The sequence below is a fragment of the Musca autumnalis genome, unplaced genomic scaffold, assembly GCF_047663935.1.
Source record: "Musca autumnalis isolate F117 unplaced genomic scaffold, ASM4766393v1 scaffold_1, whole genome shotgun sequence".
Lineage (NCBI taxonomy): Eukaryota > Metazoa > Arthropoda > Insecta > Diptera > Muscidae > Musca > Musca autumnalis.
Genome location: NW_027411644.1, coordinates 2,568,750 through 2,582,386, shown reverse-complemented (window position 1 = coordinate 2,582,386; position 13,637 = coordinate 2,568,750).

Sequence of the window (13,637 nt, the reverse complement as noted above, 5' to 3'; positions counted from 1 at the left end):
TGTTATGGTGTTCCGGAAGTGATTGTGACAGATAACGGTTCACAGTTTAGGAGCAAGGATTTTGAACGATATTTAGAGAAAAACGGTATCAAGCATAATCTTACTGCATTGTACAGTCCGCAATCTAATGCCAGCGAACGCGTGAATCGTGTGGTGAATGAAGCTTTACGATCTTATGTTAGAGAAGATCAGAGAGAATGGGATAAGTACATAGACAGTGTTAACTCTTCTCTACGTAACAGTGTTCATCAGAGTATTGGGAAAACTCCGTATGAAATAGTATTTGGACAAAGAATGATAACACATGGTGGTGATTACGAGATTTTAAGGAGATTAGAACACCTAGCCGAATCGGACGCAAAAATAGAAAGACAGGACGAATTTTCGTTAATACGAGAGTCAATAAGGGAGCACATGAAGAAAGCCTATGAAAGAAATCAAAAAAGCTACAACTTAAGGTCTCGATATAGAGAATTTAATGTAGGACAAGAAGTAATAAGACGGAATTTTGTTCAGAGTTCCAAGGTCGGTTACTATAGTTCAAAGTTAGCACCGGTTGGTGTTAGAGCGAAAGTGGTGCGTCGGATTGGTAAGGTTTACTACGAGCTGGAAGACACGGAAGGAACGACGAAGAACGTTTACCACGCTAAGGACATTTGGATTTAGATGGGTACTAAATTTTTTTTTTTTTTTTTAATTGGCGGTGTGAAATTGTGAGCACTATAAGTTTTAATTTTCGGAATTTACAAATACATATTTTTTTTAAAAAAAATATAGAAGGCAAGGAAATATACTTTTGGGGGAGAGAGGTTTGCCTGTCGAAAAAAAAAAATCATTCAATAAATAGAATTTGAAATCGTTGGTTTAAAAGTCCGGAAGAGAAAAAAAATAATTAAAGAAATATATCAAGGACTCCGCTTTAAGAACTATAAGGATACAACGAAAATATTATAAGGATACAACCAAAATATTATAAGGATACGACCGGAACATTTTGAAAAAATGATAATATTCGAGCAATTGTGGATGATACATATTTTTAAATATTAAGAGGACTCAAACGAAAAGCTAAATGCCAGGAATTTTTACGAGGACTCTCCTGAAAATTTATATTAAAGGATCTTTCTTAAAAAGGATATTGCCTACATTAAATAAAAGAAATCCGACTGGACATTTATATGCCAAATCTTTTGAAAAATTTATAAAGAATTCTGCTGAAATAACTTTAAAGGATTCTGCCTTATTTAAAATTAATGAGGATTTTTCCGCCGAAATGAATTCTCTCTGCCAATTTTAAATTTGATTCTATTGATTCTCAAAACGCATGCCTGAATTTTGAAATATATCTGCTTATGATTTATCCACATTTTCTGCATATCAAACAAGGAAAACTAAACAACAGTCAATCAATTACATCCAAGTAATACAATATATGTAATTTGATTCTAACAATGGACCAATCTGAAGCTTACATATAATTTTCTGAAGCGGGAATTAATTTAAGTTTTATATACCATTTTTATCTAACTTTTCATTATAATTCATCCTCAACACATTTTTAAACCCCAACCAAAGCATTATAATCAAGATTTTCAAGCTCCAATCTTCAAGCGCTTGTTGGTGAGGATATTGAAAACCGTAAGTATTAAATGAAATATATGTATGTAGTGAAAACAAAATGTGTTGAGTGATCCAAACATCTTAACTTTATCTACTACCAAAAACTATTTAAAAAACACTATTTTTTACGGTATTTTAATCAATTTGCATATTGTACAAATAGTAATATATAATTTTTATTCTCGGGTTATAATTTCTAGATATAATATAATACATATTGTTTATCATCTTTGTTCGGAATTAAATGGTTAAAATGAATTTTTAAACAGTTTTCACTTTATCTTTCCACGAAATTGAAGGATTAGGTTAAATAGCGTTTGGGCTGACAATAAAAGTTAGAAAGTCGGCATGGATGGGTGGGTTATTCGGCTTTGGGATGACATACAACATCAATCTATCCCTGTATCTTTTTCTTTCCGAAAGAAATAAGTTTTCTCCCGTCAATTTGCACTTTTAAGTTGATGCTACCTAAAAATTTTAATTTTTCTTGATCGACCTAGACTGATTCCTTCAGGTAAGAACACCCCCCATTAGCCCTGAGCACAGCCGGAATAAAAGGTAGCGTTGGGCCTGAAGGAATAGGGTCTGTAGGGAAGCGGGTCGTCACAACCCTTTTAGTAAACGTTATGGGCGACAAATTGAATAATGACTAAGTTCAAGATAAAGTAGTCTATATATTCACCAACGACAAGGTGCAAGCCAATGTCCATTATATCGTCTTTGAAGACAACTTCGCTTACCTTGTCGCTCTACTTGTCGTGCATAAGTTTTGCGACACTTGTGTGAAAATATCGTCGATGGTCCCGAAGGGCTGTCGTCGAGCCGTCTTCAATGGATTGGGTACAACTTTTAAGACACATCGCAGACAATTTCCAACTGGGTTTCGTCGATAATTTCACATTGCTGTCTGCAAGGTATCTTCAGGGATATAACATTGTCCTAAACGATTCGTCAATATTGTCTTCAAGACACATTCTACTGGGATGCTAATATTTTTACCAAAAAAATGATATTTGAAAGAATGTTAATGGTGTCGACATCAGAACACTTCGAACAAAAACGTTCCATATGCATATATTTATTGCACCATGGCCAATACTATGTTAGAGGCATTCTGAATACAATCGAAATACATCGAGCATATGCAATTTTAAGTTGAACAAATTCAACTTTGACAGAATGTATAATGTCCCTGTAGAAAGTGTCTTTAAGACAACACTGATGAATCATGCACGACATATCCAATTAGTTCACGACTCTTTGCAGATAACCCTTTGGTATCATTGACGACATTTTCAAACAAGTGTTCCGGTATTCATGCACGACAGCATGAGCGACAGGGTAAGCGAAGTTGTCGTCGGTGACGATTTCGATGACAAAAATCTCCATATATCGTTGACTGTTTCACAAACACTATCTTGCTCTTTGTCATCCCAGTTGGAAGTTGTCTGCTATGTGTCTTCAAAGTTGTCGCCAATCCATTGAAGACTGCTCGACGACAGCCCATCGACGACATTTTCACACAAATGTCGCAAAACTCGTGCAGTTAAAATTTTTTTGAAAAAACAGTTTTAATACAAAACAAAAAATCATCATGGGAATTAAATTCCTCGAAGTCATAAAGACTTTGCATTATACTGCCACAAATAGCCATCTCGAACGCAAAATCCAAATCAGAGAGAAAGTGCTATGGACCGTCATAACGTCCTTCATCTACTTGGTATGCTGTGTTCCGGTATCATGTGTTTCGACTCTACTGAACCTTTCTTACATACTTATGGAGTTGGGAGACAATCCCAATGTTAAATCTGACTTGATTGTGCAATTGTTGACTAGTCTCAAAATCATTGAAGTTGGTGACACTCCCAAGGGTAGTGCTTTGTTCAATTGTGCGCAAAAACTCTTTGTCATGACCGCTATGTATGGTGATCGATCTGAAGGCCTTCTGTAATTTGCGCCAAGAATTCCGCGGAACCTATTAACTTCCCGAGAAATCTCAGGAAAAACGTGCATTTTTCCAGGCCAAGGAAGGTATGTTATGCACAAAATCAACTTTAAAGATTTCTAGGGTCTCAAGATTTGCAATCTGACACTTATTTTTTTGGTTTTATAAAGTTCCAGAACTGCAAGAATCTACTAATTTTTACTATTTTTTTCGATAACATAAAGGAAAAATTCTTATCATAGTACAAAATAGTAGCTTCTTGCAGGTTCTGGAACAGAGCAGAAATAAGCCAGGGTCCGCCTTAAGAAGCTATACAAAAAGTCTGACCTTAAATACGTCATGTAACCCTCAAAAATTATGTTTTTTTTTTCTCTAAAATATATCTCAGATAACCAGAGACATTCGCCAAGACAATAAAATTTACAAATTTTGCTGCTAATTCCATCAATTGTACGGTAATACTCACATTTCTTTGAGGTGTATGTAAACTTTTGTCCCCATCATTTTTGGTGTTTGTAAAATTTACCGTTATTTGTATTATGGAATAAACTTTTGTTGTATTTAATATTGTTTATTAGTGAGAAGAAATAAAACTGTATACTTGGAATTTCATAAAAATTATAACCTACCCCAAAACCGAGATTTATGGGGTGTATGTAAACGTTTGTCCCTAACTGTAAGTGTAGGCCGGGACTAATCGTTTAAACAACCCTTATTGTTCGCACGTGTAGCACAGTGAATTCGGCTACAAATCAGAAGTTCGCATGATCAAACCCAGCAGAGAGCAAAATAAAATTAAGTGGTCGATTATCGACAGAAATTATCGTTGAGCGACGTTGGCAGTTGCCAAAATTACTTTAAGTATGGCAACTTTCAACTGAAGTTTCGAATCTCAGTTGATCAAGCGGCTCCAATTTTCAGTTGCAGTGAACATGTTCGAAGAAACAAGAAGTAAAATAGAAAGGAAAATAAACATTTTCTTAACAATTGTTGATTCTTTGCATCATTAATTAATTTTGTGTATAAAAAATGGTGAAAATAACGACAAATCAACAGTTTGAAATATGTATTAATTGATAAATTGAGTGCAAATCCAATGTGCACATGTGTTGCATCTATACAGCCGACTACGACAGGAGGGAATTTGAATAAAAATTATCAGACATGTAACAGAAATGAATTCCGATCGAAAGTGGAATTAATTCCGTATTCAGCTTCTTCAGAAAACGAAGAATTTTTGCGAATGAAACCACTTTTGATTTTGCAAACGGAATTGTATTTTTATTTTTTTAAGTTTGTCACGTTAAAACACACTAAAAACACTTAGAAATAATAAAAATGTTGTTTTATTAACAAATTTACATTTAAGTTCATATTTAAACTAAATAATGAAGTTTTCCAGTTTCACAAAATCGATCGGAATCTGAAGAAGCTAAACTAAAAACGATCGAAATGAAATTACGGAATTGAAACTATTCCGATCGGAATCTGTGACATACCTTTATCACATATCTTTTTTTCCTCCTCCATCAACATAAGAACGATCCAATTCGTCCTCTATCAAGTGAACAACTTCCTTCAATACGTTCGACAATGAAAGCTTTGCAGGTTAAAATGGTAACTAATGGTAACATCACGTAAGTAAAGGAACACAACTAATGTAAACATCTTTTCTTTCACAACTAATGTAAACATCCTTTTGCAATCGAAAATACGCAATAAACTTAAAATAATACAGATTATACAAGAAATAATTATTATATAGATCTTTCCAACATGAGCATCAACCTACAGTACAGATGGCAATTCCAATGGATTCGACTTGTCCCTCAAATTTCTTCTAATAGATGCAATGTCCTGTACATTTTCCTCATCATCAAAAAATAATTCCAACTTATTATTTTAAATTAGTCTAGGAATTGTTTTCAATCAATGTATCATCTAATTACTTCCATCTCATATCTTCGACGGTGCCCGGTCTCACAATTAGGAGGGTTTGCGTTTTTATTTGGGATGACTACTTCTATTTTGTTTTTCAAAATAGTCAGGCTTACCAACGACTATTGGATTAAGCCTGACTATTTTGAAAAACAAAATAGAAGTCGTCATCCCAAATAAAAAACGCCAACCCTCCTAATTGTGAGAAAGGGCACCATGGAAATGTTGTCTCTTGCTGTAGTATGCAATACCAACAAACTAGTTATGTGTTTTTCGCTGAGAATCAACGAACGCATAGCAGTGGGAAAGATTTGGTTTTGTTTGCAAGTGAAGTTGCTCAAGTTTAGGTAGTGCCAAAGAAATTCTCGATCAGAGTGTTTCTTTGCACACGTATCTATTTGAGCTGGCAATTGACACTTGGGTATAAAAAGTTTCTTGTTGAAAAACAAGAAATAAGGGAACTGATGAAGATCTGTGGCGAGATCTGAAACTATAGTCTTCCCTCTCTTACCCCTTGGTAAACATCGCCAATTTTTTCCCACTAATAAATTAAAGTTTTAATAAATATTAAAACAACGACTATGGGATTAAGCCTGACTATTTTGAAAAACAAAATAAAAAGAATTTATTGTTTGTGTAAAACAAGAATAATAAGAACTTTATCACATTAACACAGATTATGACATTTCTTCATTAAATTCAATCTCAACTGAGTTTGTTTTGTTCGCTCTCCATTTAATCCAAGCTGAAATGTTTTTGCTTCATCTGCTAAAGGGTTCTTATATTATCACCACTTCTCTTGAGTTACAGTAAAAATGTTCCCAACTTTTGGTTGTATTTTTTATACCCTCAGCCTTTAGGCTAAGGAGGATATATACACTTTGATACGATGAAAATGTGCCTCATCAAAATAATGGTTTTAGACCCCAAGTATGTTTGGACGAAATGTGTTTCAGACAATTTGGAGTCGATCTAGCCATGTCCGTCCGTCTGTCTGTCCTGCTGGCTGGAGCGCACGATAACTCTCGAACGGATCAACCAATTCGATCCAAAATTTGGCTTTCGTAATATTTTGTCCAAACTTAGTTTAAGTTCGAAGATGGGTTATATCGGTCCACTCCTTCCGGTACCTCTCCCACAAAAGTTCGAAAATGTTCGGAAAATTTGTACATACGATAACTCTTGAAGGAAGTAACTGATTTGGTCCATACTTTGCAAATCGTGAAATGTCTACCAGACTTTGATTTTTGTTGAAGCAACTTGCATTCGCTGCCTCAATTACGATGGTAAAATTTTTTATATATACACAAGCTGGGGGTATATCTCTGTCGGCAAAGCTGACTGATACTTTTTTTCTTGTTTTTTTATTTTATATACAAAATTTAGAAATTGATGCTCACTTTTTATATCTTTAAAAAAATTCTGTACTTATAGGCATGTATCTACAAATTGGCTTGCTTGCTAGGGATCACTAAGCAACTGCTTGTAAAATGTATCGAACAGAGTGCTTTTTTCATGACTCTCTTGAACTGCATCCGGATGCAATTAAAATGTGAGAAATGGATGTCAATCGTTGGATCGCATCCAAATGCTGTTAAAATGTAAGGAATTGGAGTGCTTTTTTCACGACTCTGATTGAACTGCATCCAGTTGCTTGCTGTTAAAATGTGAGGAAAGGATGTCACTCATTGGATCGCATCCGAATGTGGTTAAAATGTAAGAAATGGAGTGCCTCTTTCACGACTCCGTTTTAACTGCATCAAAACATGACGTGAAAGAACAATTCTACATTGCACTACTTCCAATTTATTTTGCTGGGTAGTTATGACTACGAAAAAGTACTATAAAAACCCAATATTTGGTAATGTTTTTTTTTTTGCTATGATCGGCCTTATTACAAGATACTTGCATTTGACTCAAGTCTTCGGTTGTTACTTCTCGATTTTCGCGGGAAATGGTTTTGTGTTTACATAAACCAAAGAAAATTTCTTTTTTTAGCGGACGGCAGCAAATCCAAAACAAAAATCCGGTTTGCTTTTAATTCATAGATAAACATTCGTAAGAACATCAGAATTCGCAAATGTTCCACGAAAATGCAAGTAAAAGTTATAAACATTGCGTTGTATGTTGACACCTCCTCCTACAACCCTTTGTAAATATTTTTCGAATTTGTAACTAATCTTTTGTTGATAAAGTTGATTGTGGAAAGCTTTCGAAAAAATTATTTCATAATCAGGGCAATCATGAAAATTCCGTGCGGAATTTGTTCCCTTTCCCCAATTTCACAATTTTTTATTTCCGTATTTATGTCCAAAAAGGGAATATTTTTGTTGATTAGACAAGAATATTCCATAATTAGGAGATTCTAGCAGTTTTCCACGTTTTGAAATAATGGGGGTTATCATGATTGAAATTTCCCCGTGAGTTTTGTTTTTCCGCCGTTGCAACTTAAGGGAGAAAGTGAAAAAATTCACGGGGAATTGCCGTTCATGATAACCCCCAATGATTTTTCAAGAATTTCACCTTTTTAAATTATTTTCCGTGCGGAAAAATTCCGAGGGAAATGTTCATGATTGGCCTAAATATCAATCGATATTTTTCGTATATTTTTAGTAGAAAAGTACCATCGTAGCAATAGATTAACAAGTGTCTTCCTTTCTCATTCATTCTAAGGGGTCGATTATGCATTGCCACTAAACTTGAGTTGCGTTGTAAATTGTCAGCACAACTGAGATGAAATGTTGTATTATTGATATCAACCCAACTGGGTTGTCGATAAACGTGTTATCGGTCAGTGTTTTTTCAAACTTCTATATCCAAAAAGGCACAATACGCCAAAAAAAAACTATTTTAAAATGATAAGTTCAGTGGAACTATTTTTTGATGATGAAGAAAATGTACAGGACATGACATCTATTAGAAGAAATTTGAGGGACAAGTCGAATCCATTGGATGACTTCAAAGTAAGTTACAGATCAACAGCAATACCTCCACTTTTAAAAGTGTGCGCTGCGTTGAGATTTTTTGCGGAGGGAAGTTTCCAAAAGTCCCATGCAAAAGTAGTCCATTTGATAGAGGACAAATTGTGCCAAAATTGTTGGATCGTTTCGAAATTGTCGGAGGAGGAAAAACGACAAAACAAAAATCATTTTTATTCAAAAACATTGGATTTGCACTAATTTATAAATTAATACATATTTCAAACTGTTGTTTTATTGTTATTTTCACCATATTTTTGATACACAAAATTAATTAGCGGAGCGTTTTTTTTTATTTTATTTGAATACACAAGAGAAAAATATCAGAAAAAATTGTAAACAAAAGGAATATTTTTCTAAAATGATAAGCCAGTGGAACCATTTTTTGATGATATAGGAGATATACTTAACGTAGCATCTATAAGAAGACATGTAAGAGGAAAATCGAATCCTTTATAACTGCACCAGGATTGTGAGTAGATGTTTTGTTTCCAACAATCATCAAAATAATTGTTTATTTTTTAGGTTTAAATGCTATTTTCGGCTTCCAAAAGACGCTGTTCTTCATGTAGTAGAGTCATTAAAAATGACTTTAAAAAGCCGTAGGTCAACAGCCATGCAGCCACTCCTTAAAGTGTGGGCTGTTTTACGGTTTTTTTCAGAAGGAAGTTTTCAAAGATCCCATGGCAATAACTTTTACCTCGGTAGCTCAACCCATATTGTCAGTGGTATCAGTGAACTGTTGCTGTCAATAGAGGAAAAATTGTGTAAACCTTGGTGTAGTTACGGTATTTTTATTATTAGCTAATTTATCTGGTATACGGGTGGACAACTATATAATTGCTTTAGTGGCCTTAGTTTGGCCAAAAAGCCTGACTCCACGAGCTACGTTTGGGTGGGCTTCCATTTTTTCAACCAGTATATCAAATTGCTGTTTTGTAGTAATTTTTGCCATTATAAGTACTCAAACACCAAAAAACGTATATAATATTAAACAAATTCACTTAAAATAAATGTAAATGTTACTTATGTTTCAATTTTTCGTTTTTATTCACTTGTAAGTATGCACGGCGACAGCTAATTTGTTGTCGCCCGAAAATGAACTTTATAGCGACAGAATTTGACGTGGTCGGGAGACTTTTGCCATACGTAATGTAAAAATTACATCTGGCAACGCGACGCGACTCGTGTCGCAATACGGAATCGACCCACTGGTTTGTTCTACCATGATCATTCATTTATTCGGTACTTCATTTTATTTATATCTCCAACTTGTTGCATCAGTTTTATTTGTTGCAGCCACTCTATTGCTGCTGAAGACAAACAGGTAATTGTGGATGTGAATAATACGATTTTACACAATTAGGGCAATCATGAATATTTCCCTCGGAATTTTCCGCACGGAAAATTATTTTAAAAAGTGAAATTCTTTTAAAATCAATATTTTAAAACGTTGAAAACCTATTAGAATCACATAGTTATAGAATATTTTCGGCGAATCTACAAAAATATTTCCTTTTTAGACATAAATATGGAAATAAAAATTTGTAAAATTGGGGAAAGGGAAAAAATTCCGCACGGAATTTTTATTCATGATGCCCTGAATATCTCCATCAATTTAATTGTGATCCAGACACAACATCAAAACTATGGCCAGCCCACGGAAAGGAAAATTGTGAGAAGTGCCCAATTTGTTCAGAGCTGATAAAGGGTGAGCAACTGGTGTGGTTGATACTGAAGTTATACCGCCCTTACAAATTAATACAACAAACGTTATTCGTTATGAATCAAATACATTACAGAAAATAATGGTAGCAATATAACCTACAATCACGCCAATATGGTGAATTTGGATCAGAATTAGAGTTGGACAATGTATTTCAAAGTTCACTGTCCTAGTTCAAAAAAGTATGAGTAACGTCATACAAACTAACGTGTGAAATTACGTTTACGCAGTTGTTTCATACAGTTTCATTCATACGCAGTTTTCATACTATTGAACTGGATAGTAACTAGATTGGCCCGACAAAATGTTACAAAAGGAAAATTCGGTCTGGGATCCATTCTCCATTGTTTTACTACCGACAAGAAATCGCTACACGATCAAATTCTCAACTACATCACTTACTTACTTACTTAGTTGGCCCATTACAGAACATTTGTTCCATAGACCGAACTAAGAAAAGATCTCCATTCCTCTCTGTTTTTCGCTTGACTTTTTGGAATACCGCGCCTTTCCATTTCTTCATCCACTTGTTTGCTCCATCGAAGCTTAGGCCTGCCGATTCTGCGTGCACCGCCATGGGGCATGTATTCACACGCCTTTTTAGCGGGTTCATCATCGCTCATTCTCATGATATGGACTAGCCAACGCAATCGTTGCATCTCGATACGTTTAACTATATTCATGTCTTTGTATGGCTTATATAGCTCGTGGTTCATACGACGTCGATATTCACCGTCAACGCAAATCGGCCCGTAGATCTTTCGAAGAATTTTCCTCTCAAACACACCAAGCACTGCCTTATCTGCTTGCGGAAGTACCCATGCTTCGGAGCCATACATTAGCACGGGTAGTATCAGCGTTTTGTATAGTGTTATTTTTGTTTGACGAGATGTGGCTTTGTTTTTAAATTGCTTACTTAGACCATAGTAGCATCTGTTGGCCAATACAATTCTTCTTCTTATTTCACAACTGATGTTGTTTGTTGTGTTTATGGCAGTGCCGAGGTAGACGAAGTCTTTAACTACCTCAAAATTGTAGATACCAACTTCCACAGTTGGTCCGAGCTCTATGGGCGCTTTGCGCGTCGACACCATCAATTTGGTCTTTTCGCCGTTTACCGCCAGACCCACTTTCGCAGATTCTGCTTCGACCTTCCTAAAAGTATCAGTTACTTCCTTTACTGATCGTCCCATGATGTCTATGTCATCAGCATAGGCAAGTAACATGTGGCTATTGGTGTAAATTGTGCCATTTCTTTTGACATTTGCATCTCGTATTACCTTTACCAGCAAAATGTTGAATAGGTCACACGAAAGGCTGTCTCCTTGTCTGAAACCTCTTTTGGTACAAAATTTTTCGGAGAGGTTCTTTCCAATTTTAACTGAGGACCTAGTATCAGTTAGAGTCATCTTACAAAGCCGGATGAGCTTTGCGGGGATACCAAATTCAGACATTGCGTGGAATACCTTTGATCGGAGGGGACTGTCGAATGCTGCTTTATAATCGACAAAAAGGTGAAATATCTCGATCTGCATCTCTTGGGTCTTCTCTAGGATTTGCCGCAGGGTAAATATCTGGTCAATGGTGGACTTGCCAGGTCTAAAGCCACATTGGTATGGTCCAATTATTTCGTTGACCATTGGCTTTAGTCGTTCGCACAATATCCCTGACACTATCTTATAGGCAATAGGGAGAAGACTTATGCCCCTATAGTTTGAGCATACAGTCTTATCTCCTTTCTTGTGGACGGGACATAGGATGCTCAGGTTCCAATCGTCGGGTACGCGTTCTTCCTGCCAGATGGTGCTAACTAGCTGATGCATACACCTTATCAGCGCGTCGCCTCCGGTTTTAAACAGCTCGGCTGGTAAGCCATCGGCTCCTGCTGCTTTATTATTCTTCAGCCGGTTGATTGCTGTTTTTACCTCATCTTGGCCGGGCGGTATACATTCTATACCATCTTCTGGGATTGGATCTGTGGTATCATCGTCTTCGCTACTATTGGATACCAGCAGATTGGAGAAATGTTCCTTCCATATCCTGAGCACGCTATCTGTATCTGTTACCAGATTACCTTGCTGGTCTCTACAGGAGGATGTGCCTGTACCAAAGCCATCTGTTTGATGTTTCACTCTTTGGTAGAATTTTCGGACTTCATTCTGGCTCCTGTACATCTCGATTTTTTCACACTCCCGCTTTTCCATTTCTCTCTTTTTCTTGCGGAAAAGACGTTTCTCTTCTCTCCTTTTCTCCCGATATCTCTCTCGCGTGCTACGCGTTGCTACTGATTGCAAAGTAGCTCTATATGCCGCATTTTTCTCTTCGGTAGCAGCACGACACTCCTGGTCATACCATGAATTCCTTTGTGGAGGTATCTGGAATCCAAGTATGGATTTTGCGGCTGTTTGCATGGAGTGGGCAATATGTTGCCATTGTGTTGTTATGTTATCGGGACATGGAGTGCTCGCGTTAAGCAATTGGGCTAGTTGAGTGGAATATGCTGTGGCTATCTGTTGTGTTTGCAGCCTATCGATGTCCAACTTCCGCGTTGAGTCTGTTCGTGCTTTATTTGCAACGTTTAGACGGGTACGTACCTTTGCTGCAACAAGGTAGTGGTCCGAATCAATGTTTGCGCCTCGGAACGATCGTACATCCAACACGCTGGATGAATGTCTTCCATCTATTACAACATGATCAATTTGATTACTTGTTCTTTGATCTGGAGACAGCCAGGTGCCCTTATGAATATCGAGATGATTAAATCTGGTACTGCCAACTACCATGTTTTTTGCAGCTGCAAAGTCTATCAGCCTCATACCATTGTCAGATGTTTCACTGTGGAGACTGAATTTCCCGACTGTTGGACCAAAGATATTCTCCTTTCCAATTTTGGCATTAAAATCGCCTAGAATGATTTTAATGTCATGGGCAGGGCAACGATCATATGTTTCTTCTAAGCGCTCGTAAAATATATCTTTGGTCTGTTCGTCCTTTTCTTCAGTGGGAGCATGAGCGCAAATAAAGCTGATGTTGAAGAATTTAGCTTTTATTCGAATTGCAGCAAGTCTTTCATTCACTGGGGTGAAGCTGGATACTAGATGTTTTAGTCTCCGACTAACTACGAATCCGCAACCAAACTCATGCTTTACGTCATGGCAGCTATAATACAGTGCGTCACCTTTAGGTGTTGTTGTGACGCCTTTCCCAATCCATCGTATTTCCTGTATGGCAGTAATATCGGCCTTGTACTTTTCAAGTACGTCTGCCAATGCGAAGACTGCACCTTCTCTATAAAGAGTGCGAACATTCCAGGTGCAGATTCGCAGATCATGGTCCTTAAAACGTTTGCGGGGTTCGTCAACTTTAGAGGGGTTTGTTTTTCTTTTCTTTCGTTTTTTCATAGTAGGATGTTTTTTTCTAGGGGAGGGTT